The sequence below is a fragment of the Phascolarctos cinereus genome, unplaced genomic scaffold (genome assembly GCF_003287225.1).
Source record: "Phascolarctos cinereus isolate Bilbo 61053 unplaced genomic scaffold, phaCin_HiC Scaffold_9;HRSCAF=440, whole genome shotgun sequence".
NCBI classification, from domain to species: Eukaryota; Metazoa; Chordata; class Mammalia; order Diprotodontia; family Phascolarctidae; genus Phascolarctos; species Phascolarctos cinereus.
Window position 1 is genome coordinate 131,073,950 of NW_027556402.1, and position 12,109 is coordinate 131,086,058.

Consider the following 12,109-nt stretch of genomic DNA (forward strand, 5'->3'; position numbering starts at 1 on the left):
AACACTAATTGCCAGAAAAAAAAAAAGCACACACAGACCATGACATGGCACATTCTTTATGCCTGGCAGTTAATTTGAAGTAAACGTGTAATCTTTAGTTTACTTATTGATACCCTTTGTACTAGTAAAGAGGGCAAAGTATTGTAGATAACAATATACAAACATGCAGGTGTCATGTCCGGAATTGGGGTTCTGAGGAGCTGCTGCTACAACTCTTTTTTTAATCTCCTCTTCTAATTGTTACTACATTAGATTTGTTCATTAAAAAAAACTTTATAATTGTGTAGAATCAAAATAATCTCTTTTATCTTGTGGGTACCATAAGTATATTGACAAACTAGAGAGTGATCAGGAGAAGGAAACCAGGATGGTGAAGAGCCTTGGGTCCTTAGTACATAAGGATCAGTTAAAGTGACTAAGCATATTTGTCCTAGAGCAAAGGAGATGGAGGTCAGGGGTGGGGGAAGCAGGGAGCATATGAGCTTTGTGGAAGTATTTGAGAGGCTAACATGGATGAGGGATTAGACTTTTTCTATTTGACCCTACAGAAAAGTGAGAGAACCAATGGGTGGAAATTACAAAGAGGAAAATTTAGGCTTGATATCAGGAGAAGCTTCCTTACATTTAGAGCTGCCCCAAACTTGATAACCAGCCTTAAGAGGTAGATGATTCCGCATGTGCTCCTCTGGCTCAAGCTGCTGTCTGCACTTCTCTGCTCCTCTGACCCCTGCTCCCTGAGAGTGGTCCCTTCTCTTTAAATTCTCTTGGACTCCCGTTGCCACTCATAGATCCTTTCTGCATGCAGCAAAAGGACTTTTCTGTAAAGAAGAAATTCAAAAGTTTCAGAAATGTGAAATTGATTTCCATGGAAACCTCATCATCCTCTGATGACAGTTGTGACACTTTTGCTTCTGATAGTTTTGCAAACACCAAGCCCAAATTCAGGTCAGGTATCAGTGAAGAACTAACAAATGTTTTTTAATTAATTAATTTATTTTTGATTTCAACATATACTTCCACAAGATTTTGAATTCCAAATTGCCCCACCCCCACACCAAGATGGCATGGATTCTGAATATCCATTCCCCTAGTCTACCCTCCTTTCTATCTCTGCTTCCCTTCTCTTATCCCCTTCCCCTTCTACTTTCCTGTAGGGCAGGATAGATTTCTCTACCCCATTTCCAGTATTTCTTATTTCCCAGTTGCATGGGAAAACATTTTTTTTAAACATGTGTTCTTAAAACTTTGGGTTCCAAATTTTATATTTTCTCCATTTCTCCATCCCCACCCGCTCTCATTGAAAAGGCAAGCAACTCAGTATAGGTTATACATGTGCAGTTATGCGAAACACTTCCACAGCAGTCATGTTGTGAAAAACTAACCCTATTTCCCTTACTCCTATCCCCCTCATTTATTCTATTCTTTCTTTTCACCCTGTCCTTCCTCAGAAGGGTTTCCTTCTGATTACCCCTTTCCCAATCTCACCTCCTCTCTATCACCCCTCTGCTCTCTTGTCCCCTTCTCCCCCTGTTTTCCTGTAGAGTAAGACGATTTCCATACCCAATTGAGTGTATACGTTATTCCCTCCTTAAGTGAAATCCTATGAGAATAAGATTCACTGATTCCCTCTCACCTTCCTCTGTTTCCCCTCCACTGTAAGAGCCTTTTCTTTTCTGCTTTTTTTTTGTGAGATAATTTACCCTGTTCAACCTCTCCCTTTCTCGTTCTCCCAGTATAATCCTCTCTCACCCCTTAATTTTATTCTCCAGATGTGACCCCTTCATCTTCAACTCAGCCTGTGCCATCTATCTATCTATCTGTCTATCTATCTATCTATCTATCTATCTATCTATCTATCTATATACATGCATATAATTTTTTCCCTCCAACTACCCTCAGACTGACAAAGGTCTCATGAGTTGTAAATATCATCTTTCCATGCAGGAATGTAAACAGTTCCCCCTTAGTAAGTCTCTTATGATTTCTCTTTCCTGTTTCCCTCTTTACATTCCACTTGAGTCTTGTATTTGAAAGTCAAATTTTCTATTCAGCTGTGGTCTTTTCATCAAGAATGCTTGAAAGTCCTCTATTTCACTGAATGACCATTTTTTCCCCTGAAGGATTATACTCAGTTTTGCTGGGTAGGTGATTCTTGGCTGTAATCATATTTCCTTTGCCCCCCTGAATATTATATTCCATGCCCTCCCATCCCTTAATTTAGAAGTGTCTAAATCTTGTGTTCTCCTGGTTGTGTTTCCACAATATTTCCTTTGTTTCTTTCTGGCTGCTTGTAATATTTTCTCCTTGCCTGGGGACTCTGGAATTTGGCTACAATATTCCTAGAGTTTTCCTTTGGGGATCTCTTTTAGGAGGAGATTGGTGGATGCTTTCAATTTCTATTTTGCCCTGATTCTAACATATCAGGACAGTTTTCCTTGATAATTTCTTGAAAGATGATGTCTAGGTTATTTTTCTGATCATGGCTTTCCGAAAGTCCAATAATTTTTAAGTTATCTCTCCTGGATCTATTTTCCAGGTCAGTTGTTTTTCCAGTGGGATATTTCCCATTGTTTTCTAATTTTTCATTCTTTTGGATTTCTTTTACAATTGCTCTATTCTAATTTTTAAGGAAGTATTTTCTTTAGTAAGCTTTTGGACTTCCTTTTCCATTTGGTCAATTCTGCTTTGTAGGGCATTCTTCTCCTCATTGGTTTTTTAGACAACTTTTGCCATTTGGGTTAGGCTATTTTTTAAGGTGTTATTTTCTTCAGTATTTTTGTGGGTCTCCTGTAGCAAGCTGCTGACTTCTTTTTCATGATTTTCTTCCATCACTCTCATTTCTCTTCCCAGTTTTTCCTCTACTTCTCTGACTTGCTTCTCAAATGCCTTTTTGAGCTCTCCCAAGGCCTGGGACTGAATCATCACATTTTTCGTGAAGTCTTTGGTTGTAGGAGCTTTGACTTTGTTGTCTTCTTCTGGTTGTATGTTTTGATCTTCTTTGTTATCCAAAAAAAAGATTCTATGGTGTGACACTTCTTTCGAGGTTTGCTCATGATCCCAGCCAATCACTTGACTTATGAACTCTTTAGTAAGGTAGAGATCTGCTTCCAACGTGGAGAATGTACTATCCCAAGGTACAGGGGTTTGTACAGTTGTTTTCAGAGATACTTCTAGGGACCTGTACATTTTCAGTTCTTCCAAGGTGGTATGATAAGGGCGAGGTGTTTACTCCTTTCCTGGCCTGTGCTCTGGTCTATGAGTGACTACAAGTACTCTTTTCTGTCTTGGAACTGCGAAGAGGGTTACCTATTTACTCCACTACAAGCTCCTCCATGCCAGTGCTCCTCCTCACCCTAGGACTGCCACCCAGAACTGTGACCCAGATCCAAGAATGGGCAAAGCAAGAGATTCCTGCCTCAGCACTGGCAATCCCTCTCTGATCAGCCCCCCCCCTCAGTCTGTTGGCCAGAAGCTCAGGAGGCAGCTGGCTCCCCAGGGCCAACCATGGGGAATGGCACTGAGAGCCTGGCTTCTGTCTCACCACAGAAACAGACTTTTCCCACTGACCTTCTAGGTTGTCTTTGGTGTTTCTGGGATGAGAAGTCTGGAAAACACCACAGCTGCCCACAATTCAATCCTCTGAGGCCTGCTCCAGGTTGGCTGTGGCCTGCGCGCTCATGCCGAACTGTGCTCCTCTACCAGCTTAGCGCAGTATACTTTTCTGACCAACCATCCACGTTGTCTTGTGCTAGAAATTTGTTTCACTGTCTTTCTGTGGGTTCTGCTTCTTTAGAATTGGTTTAGAGACCTTTTTCATAGGTATTGGAGGGGTTTGAGGGAGAACTCAAGCAAGTTATTGCTTTCACTATGCCATGTTGGCTCTCAGTGAATATTTTTTATGAGAACTCTCATAAGGAATCTTTCTGCAGCCTTCCACAAAGTGAGGTACAAGACCTGAGAGGGGATCGGGGAATTTTACACAAACCCAGACTCAAGCCAGATATCACTAAGGAAGTAGCCACTGTTTTTTATGCCAACTCTGACGATAATCATTCTAGGGCTTCTCATAAAGTGAGATACAAGACAGAATGAAATTCGATTCTGATGGTGAAGGCAGTAGGACTTGCAGTCAAATGAACTGTTTGGGTTCTTTGCAAGTAGCTCTAAAATTTCCAACTTCAGAGCTCAAAGGGGTCAGGAAGAAGAAAGCGGCCTGGCCCAAAGGCCCAGAGTTCCCACTTCCAATTCTGATTCTGTCTCAGAAAATGAGAGAGGCTCCAGTTTTTTTTGGAAAAGAAGGCACTAAATATAAAGAAAAACAAAGCAATGCCGGCAAAACTAATGTCAGAATTACAAAGTTTCCCGGGATTGTTCAATGAAAGGAGAACACTTCCAGGTAGTAGTGAACAGTAAAAACCAAATTGAAGGCGCTCCTTCCCAGAGACCCCTCAAGGAGAAACCTTGAACGAAGAGCTCCTGCACATCCCAGGTGAAGATCTCTGCTTGAAGGACTCTCAGATCTGCACTGAGAAGATGAAATAGATTTTGAGGACAAGTACATGTTAGTGAGAAAAAAAAGAGCATCGATGGATATACGGATGATGATTCCACACCTAGAAGTGGTGGTCAGGTGCCATGATCCTTCTTCCTATTGTTCGTCCAGTGGAAGAGATTAGAGAAGAAGAGTTGGAAAACATGTGCATCTCCGGCAGGGACAAGATCTACAACTGTTCATTATGTTCCATCTGCCACCAATGTCACCAGAAAAGTATCGACACCAAGACAAACTGTAGAAACCCAGAATGGTTTGGAGTTCGAGGACAGTTCTGTGGCCACTGTCTTCAAAAGCCAAAATGTGAAGAGGTCAAAATAGCATTGCTGGACCCAAATTGTCATTGCCTGCCTTGTCATGTAATATGCAACTGAAGATTTTGTAGGCAGGGAGATGGACGATGTGTCACTGGTGTGCTGGTGTATTTGGCCAAGTAGCATGGTTTTGGAAATGTGCATGCTTATTTGAAAAGTCTGAAGCAAGATTTTGAAATGGAGGCTGAAAACTGATGAAGGATTCACTGGCATGATTTTCTAACTCTAATCTCCTTGTTAAATTTTAGTAATCTTGGGGAGCTGATGGTTAAACAACTTCAGGTTTCAGTCTTGATGAACATTTTTTTGTAGTGGAGTCAAATTAAGATAAGATTAAATTCCTTTTGGAAGCAGAAGTAATATAATTGCAAGGTTACATTGTAGTTTTTATGCTCTCCCCTCACCCCACTATCGCTGACCACAAAATATTTTATTGAATACCTTTGACTTTGTCCCTACAGTACTTGTGGAAGGAAGGGGGATAGTTCATGATTGCATATGAAGCCCTGGAATCTATCAATATAACAAAACACTTGGAAATGCCTAATTCAGTATTCCTAGGTAACTAATCTCCTAATATTACACTTCACATGTGTTTGAGTATTCTAGCAAGATGTAGACTCAGTGCTTAGAAAAAATATAGAAGATGAAATGATAGGTGCAGAGGATGGAGAGCGGTGTTGTAGAATCTACTATACACTACTGTAGCACACGAGCCTGCACTTGAACTCCAGGGTCTCTTGCTTCTAAACTTTTTGTACATGTTGGATTTAAAATGAGCATTTACTAGCTTATAATTCACTTTATGATATAAAATTTCATGTCTACATGCAGTTATACACTTGAATCAGCATTTAAAAAGAGATCACAGCAACCAAAAAGTATATAAGAACTTCAGCGTTAGATGTGCCGAACGGTTTCACCTCCTCTTTTCCCCAATGATCTTGCAGTTGAAAACTGGACTAACCTTAAAATTCTTGGTCTACTTAAACATATCTGTTTTTTCTCCCATGTGTTTATACCATTCCTAGGTAGGGTATTTCAAAATATCTCTTAGGCCATATTGTATGAAAGTTGGCATAAGTAATGGCCTACACTGCTTAGCATTTCTGCTTGACTGAAGAAAATAACAGGCAATGCACAGAGTTGCCATGCGCAGAGCTGACTTTAGATTTACATTCTATGCTACAGACTGGAAAATGCCTTACTGAAGACAGAAAAAACAAACGGTTCAAAGTACTTCCTGATCTCATTTTAGCTGTGGGATAACATCTATCTTTGGCTTTTGGTATTAATCAGATTGGGTTGGGAGACAGGATGTTACTGTGTTCTGAAGGGGTCCTTTGTACTTTCCTGTACACATAATATCTTGTCACAATTCTCATGCAGTGTTGGACACATTAGTAGACCTTAAATCAAAAAATGAAGCAAATATTGTAAATAGGTCTTTCGATCTATAATGTTCTTCTGAATACAAATTTTATTTTATTAACAAAATGTATTGTTCAGAAAAGAAGAGGTAGTGTATTCCCTCTTTTGGAGTGTGTTAAAGGAGAGGCTGTGTGATGACTCATTGGCTAAGTCATACTGGAGATTCCTTTTGTGTTCAAATCCTTGGTGTTATCACACTTGCCTGTACCATCCACAGACAGAAGGTGGTTATTAGAATGGTTCAGTCAATTTTTTTTTTTTGCTAGGCAGTGGGGTTAAGTGACTTGCACAGGATCACACAGCTAATAAGTGTTATCTGTCTGGGGCCAGATTTGAACTTAGCTCCTCTTGACTCTAGGGCCAGTGCTGTAACCACTGTGCCCCTAGCTGCCCTTGAGTCAAACTCTTGAGGTCCTTCTGTGTAGGCATGCATTAGTAGAATGTCTTTGTCAGACTCCTTCTCATATTGTAGTACTAAAAACATCACCTCACCTCTTTACCCATGCAACCCAAAAGGAGTTCTGCATAGAATGCCTTCACAGTAGTGGTAAACCAGTGGAACAAGAAATATGAGCTAGTGTGAATATGTCCAACAACATGAGAGACAGTTATAGACACCACCTCATGCCTAAGTGAGGCCAGATGCCATTTGAGGTCATTGAAAAGTATCTGAAAGCTCAGTAACACAAAGCCAAATGGCAGGAATTCCTGCCAGAATATCAAGTCCTGCTAGAAGAGGCTGTTCCCAATTCTTTCAGTCACTGAACCTGTCATATGCCATGTTATACTCAGTTGTCCATGAACCCAAGACCGTGTGCACCTAGATATACACAGGGAAGAACATCAGACCCTGGTTTGAAAAGTCACAAGGATTGGAGAGGATGAGGGACATCTTCCAACAGGAGCTCCTCAGGTAGGATCAGAAGTTGGACTCCTTCAGGTCCCAACCACAAGGAACTCAACAAGATGAGCTGAGGGATGTACTGGTGTCGAGATATTAGGAGACACCCTGTTTCCTAGAGCTAAGGCCCAGCAGACAAGCTGTGCCCTGAGCTTGGCAGAACAACAATCCTTTGCACTCCCTCTCTGGAGGATCTCACTCTGATGAAATCATACATTTCTTGTCTTGCTTTGACCAGCACCAGCTGTTCTCTGAGCTTGGACTAGTTCTGGTCATGAAGCCCTGCTGTGAATCAAACTTGTCGCGTTTTTGTCTTTACCCCTCATTGTCACGGCTAAAGATCACTGTACAACCATTGGTATAAGTACTGAGATCTCTTCACACTTCCTCATGGCCCTCCCAACTAACTCACTTTAAAATTACACTTCCCTTACATCCTGACTCTCCTCTCTTTAGCCGGCTCTCTTCAGCTCTTGTCCACAGGTTGAAGATGGTTCTGGTGCAGTTGACACTGGAAGTTATTGCCTCAATTTTCTCAGCTACTTCTGGGAGGACAATGCTGGTGAGACAGCTCATCCTGAAATCTAATGGCAATGACGTTTAGGATACATTTCAGAATAAAATCTGCATGACTTTAAGGAAGAAAATAGGGTTAATATTTAAATACTGTTAATACTTAAACAGTAAGCAAAATAAGTATTCTAAGTAGTCCCTGCTTATAGTAGCAATAAACAACAGGAACACAGAATTTTGTACAAACTGGGGACTTTGCAACCATCTAAGTATCCTCCATTGACACTTTCTTTTTCAGTTTTTAAAAATTCATTTATTTTTAGTTTTCAACATTCATTGTTATAAGATTTAAAGTTCTAAGTGTTTTTCCCCTCTCTCCCTTCCCTCTTCCCAAGACAGCATGCAATCTCATATTGGTTATGCGTATAGCAATCCTATTAAACATATTTCCACATTAGTCATGCTCCATTGACACTAAAGATATGCTATCCATTGACTCTTTGCCTGCTCAAAGCTTCCTTATACCCTTTTATAACACTCAAAGTTCCTTTTTTGGATAAGGAATTTAGAGACATCAGTTAAATTTTAACCTTTTTATTGATTCATTAGTGATATAAAGAGGAACTCACGATGGAAAGAACCTAGTAGTTTGTAAAGCAGGAATAACCATGAGGTCTGAGAAATGGGTTTCACCACTTTTGCTGTTGCAGCTCTGTTGCTTTAGCTGTGGATCCTGTGGGAAAGTCCTGGCATGGCCTATGGAGTATAGTCACTGGATCAATCTGAAGGTCCTGCTGGATGGGCTCATACAGAGGGGCCATGAGGTGACTGTGCTGACACCCTCAGCCACTGTTTTTGTTGATCCTGGTAATTCATCACTTTTCCATGTTGTGGTTGTTCCTGTGACGACAAATTCAGAGGATTTGGCTTCATTTTGGGAAAAATCGATCACATTTGCAATTTACGGAGATGCCAAAACTTTCAGTATTTGAGTATGGTGCAGCCATGCACGAACTACATTTGATTTATTCAAGTCAGGTAAAGCAGCAGTGTGAGGGTGTTGTTCTGAACAAAGACCTTATGAGGACATTGAAAGATGCCAGATATGAAGTTGTTATTTCAGACGCTATATGGCCTTGTGCTGAGCTCGTGGCAGAAATGCTTGGAATACCCTTTATCTATAGTCTACGCTTCAGTGCGGGCAATGCCCTTGAAAGACACTGTGGTGGACTCATCTCCCCTCCTTCCTACGTGCCTCTACCCCTGACAGCATTGACTGACCAGATGACATTTATGCAGCGGGTGAAAAATATGCTTTATTTCATTTCCTTTGACTTTTGGTTTCAGAATTTTTATATGAAGGAATGGGATCAGTTTTACAGTGATATGTTAGGTAAGTCTGTGGTCCCTTTATGGTTTACATGTTGAACTTTTTCAGTGATTCATTGGCATCCTTATTCATCTGTGTGTGAATAGGCAGGAGTTTAATGTCCTGTAAAAATCAGTTGTTTCATTTTTTTTTAATTGCAATCAGATATTGAATGTTTTGTGACAAAATGATTCACTTAACCATAAAACATGAAAACTGCCATCTAATAGTTGCTAAATGGGCTTAAGTCTGAATCTGTAGTCAAAACAGAAAAGCAGGTTAAAAAACATAATGAATCAATGAAAGGGTGTCAAAGCATTTGTTAAGCAGCTATTAGAAGCAACTACTGTGCTATGTTCTGGGTATAAATAGTAAAGCACGACCGCCCTTTGATCTCCAGGAGCATTTTAGTAGGGGAGACAATGCACATGGGACATTTCAGTTGTAAGTCCAACATAGAGTCCTCATGGTCCTATGAGATGGAGGGGTGGGGAGAATAGAGCAAAGCAGATGATAATGCTTCCTCTTTAGTGTTATTACTACTAATACAGAACAAATCCATATCTGATAGTGAACAATCTGACAGCACTTTTTGGGGTCCTTAGTAGCTGTGGTCATTGAGGAGGCAGGGAGTAAAGCTCCTATAGAAGCAGCCACTAGGTTTGTTGCTCTTGTGGAGTCATTTCAGTCATGCGCAACTCTTGGTGACCCTACTTGGGATATTCATGGCCTAGATACTAGAGTGGTTTGCCATTTCTTTCTTCAGCTTCTTTTAGAGTTGGAGAAATTGAGGTAAATGAGTTGGCCAGGGTCACAAAGCTGACCTGTGTCTGAGGTCACATTTGAACTTAGGAAGATGAGTCTTTCTGACTTCAGGTGTGGAACTCCATTCACTGTGCCAGCTAGCTGACCTTCATCACCAGGCTGCATCTCCACTAAGACTGGTTTCCTGGACAATGTGGGGGCTGGGCTAGGAGCAGGGTCAGTGGTGTGGGATGCATTACTGCTCCATGACTTCTTGGGCATATTTCTCTATTTATGGCAGTTGAGCATCCATTGGTGTTGATGGTGGCAAAGATTGTTGGGCTCTTCTTCACAACCCCTCATTGAAGGATGGGAAAGTGGAGGCAGTGGGGGTGGGAGGAGCAGAATGGAAGCAGTACTTGTACTGTCATCAGGAATGCTGCTAATCCTGGGACTCTTGGGCTCAGAGTCCTAGGCTGTCTCCATCATGGGGGAAGGGCAGGTGGTGGTCATGCTGCTTCAGCTAAGCTGGCTTGCCTGCTCTATTAATGGCATTTGGCTTTCCAAAGTCAAAGTTCCCCATATTCTAGGTGCTATTCCCAGAAACTATTTAATCTAGTTAATCTTTTTTTTTTATTTTGGGTTTTTTAATACACATTGAAATAAAGCGTTTTGAGTCTTCTTTGCACTTGTGGGGCAATACATTTACTGGATAAGATTATAAACCTATTTGTTTGTCAGTCTCCATGCTGTGGACAACTCCCTTTTACCTTGACCTGAGCACATTCTGTGCATGGCGATTTTTACTAGATCAAATGGAAATGCCTAGAAGTTGTTGGATTGTGGCATCCAGAAGTCCAGACATTAGTTACTAAGGTCAAGGTCCATTAGAGGCTAATTACTTAACTTTTGTTCCAGAAGCTACCTCAAAGATTGTTTTAGCACCCTACTCCTTTGAAAAATGGATTAGGATTACTTTGAGAATCTACATGAAATAAAAGAGAAGACATATTAATCATATTCCGCTGTCCATATTACTTCTACATTTAGCAGCAGTTACTATCTAAATGAGTGACCTTGTGATAAGCCTACCACCTTGCCAAAGGAAGAAATAAATAGGCTTATATAGGCAATATACTCTGTTCTGCTTCTTGGTCTGCTCTTTCTATTTTAATTGTCAGATTTATGAAATGTAAGGCCAGTACTTTTCATATTCTGAATTTATGCCTTCACCAAGCATATGTTGATGATGAAAAGAGTTCACTGGAAGAAATGCTAACAGACTGAACAAATTGGGCTAGAAATCGGGTTGGAGAGAATTACTTTAGAAATTAATCTTCAGGTGGGCAGAGCCAAGATGGTGGAGTGAAAGCAGTGACTTGCTTGAGCTCCCCCAAGCCCCTCCAAATGCCCACCAAAAATGGCTCTAAACAAATGCTAAAGCAGCAGAACCCACAAAAAGACAGAGGAAAACAAATTTCCAGCCCAAGACAGCCTGGATGGTCGATGAGAAAGGCATATCTTGCCCGGTGGGGAGAGGAGCATAGTTCGGCCTGGGTGCACAGGCCTCAGCTAACCTGGAGCAGGCCTCAGACGACTGACTGGCCAGCAGCTGTGGCGGCTCCCAGACTCCTCAATCCAGGAACGCCAAAGACAGCTTAGAAGATCAGTGGGAAAAGTCTGTTTTTTTCGGTGAGAGAAGAGCTAGGTCAGAGCCAGTTCCAGAGCACAGAGGGCAGAGGGCATTTTGAGTGTTCTTTGCACTTCTGTGGCAATATGTGTTCTGGATAAGATTATAAACCTATTTGTTTGTCAGTCTCCATGCTGTGGACAACTCCCTTTTGCCTTGACCTGAGCACATTCAGTGCGTGGTTATTTTTACTAGATCAGATGGAAATGCCTAGCAGTTGTTGAATTAGCTAGACATCAGCCATTAAGGTCAAGGTTGATTGGGGGCGAATTACTTAACTTTTGTTCCAGAAGCTACCTGAAAGATTGTTTTGGGACCCTACTCCTTTGAAAAATGAATTAGGGTTACTTTGAGAATCTGCAAGAAGTAAAAGAGAAGACATATTAATCATATTCTGCTGTCCCTATTACTTCTATATTTAGCAGCAGTTACCTTCTAAATGAATGATTTTAGGATTAGCCTACCACCTTGCCAAAGGAAGAAATAAATAGGCGTATATAGGCGATATACTCTATTGTGCTTCTTGGTCTGCTCTTTCTGTTTTAATTGTCAGATTTATGAAACGTAAGGCCAGTACTTTTCATATTCTGAATTT

The 12,109-nt window shown here is 41.0% G+C and overlaps 1 protein-coding gene and 1 pseudogene across 9 annotated transcripts in view; both read left to right on the forward strand.

Annotated features, from left to right (window-relative positions):
• The window catches only part of LOC110199265 (UDP-glucuronosyltransferase 2A1-like), a 319,475-nt gene that overhangs the window by 272,452 nt on the left and 34,914 nt on the right, over positions 1-12,109 (forward strand). The gene's annotated exons all lie outside the window — the stretch shown is intronic.
• LOC110217441 (cell division cycle-associated protein 7 pseudogene) lies at positions 769-5,061 on the forward strand (annotated as a pseudogene).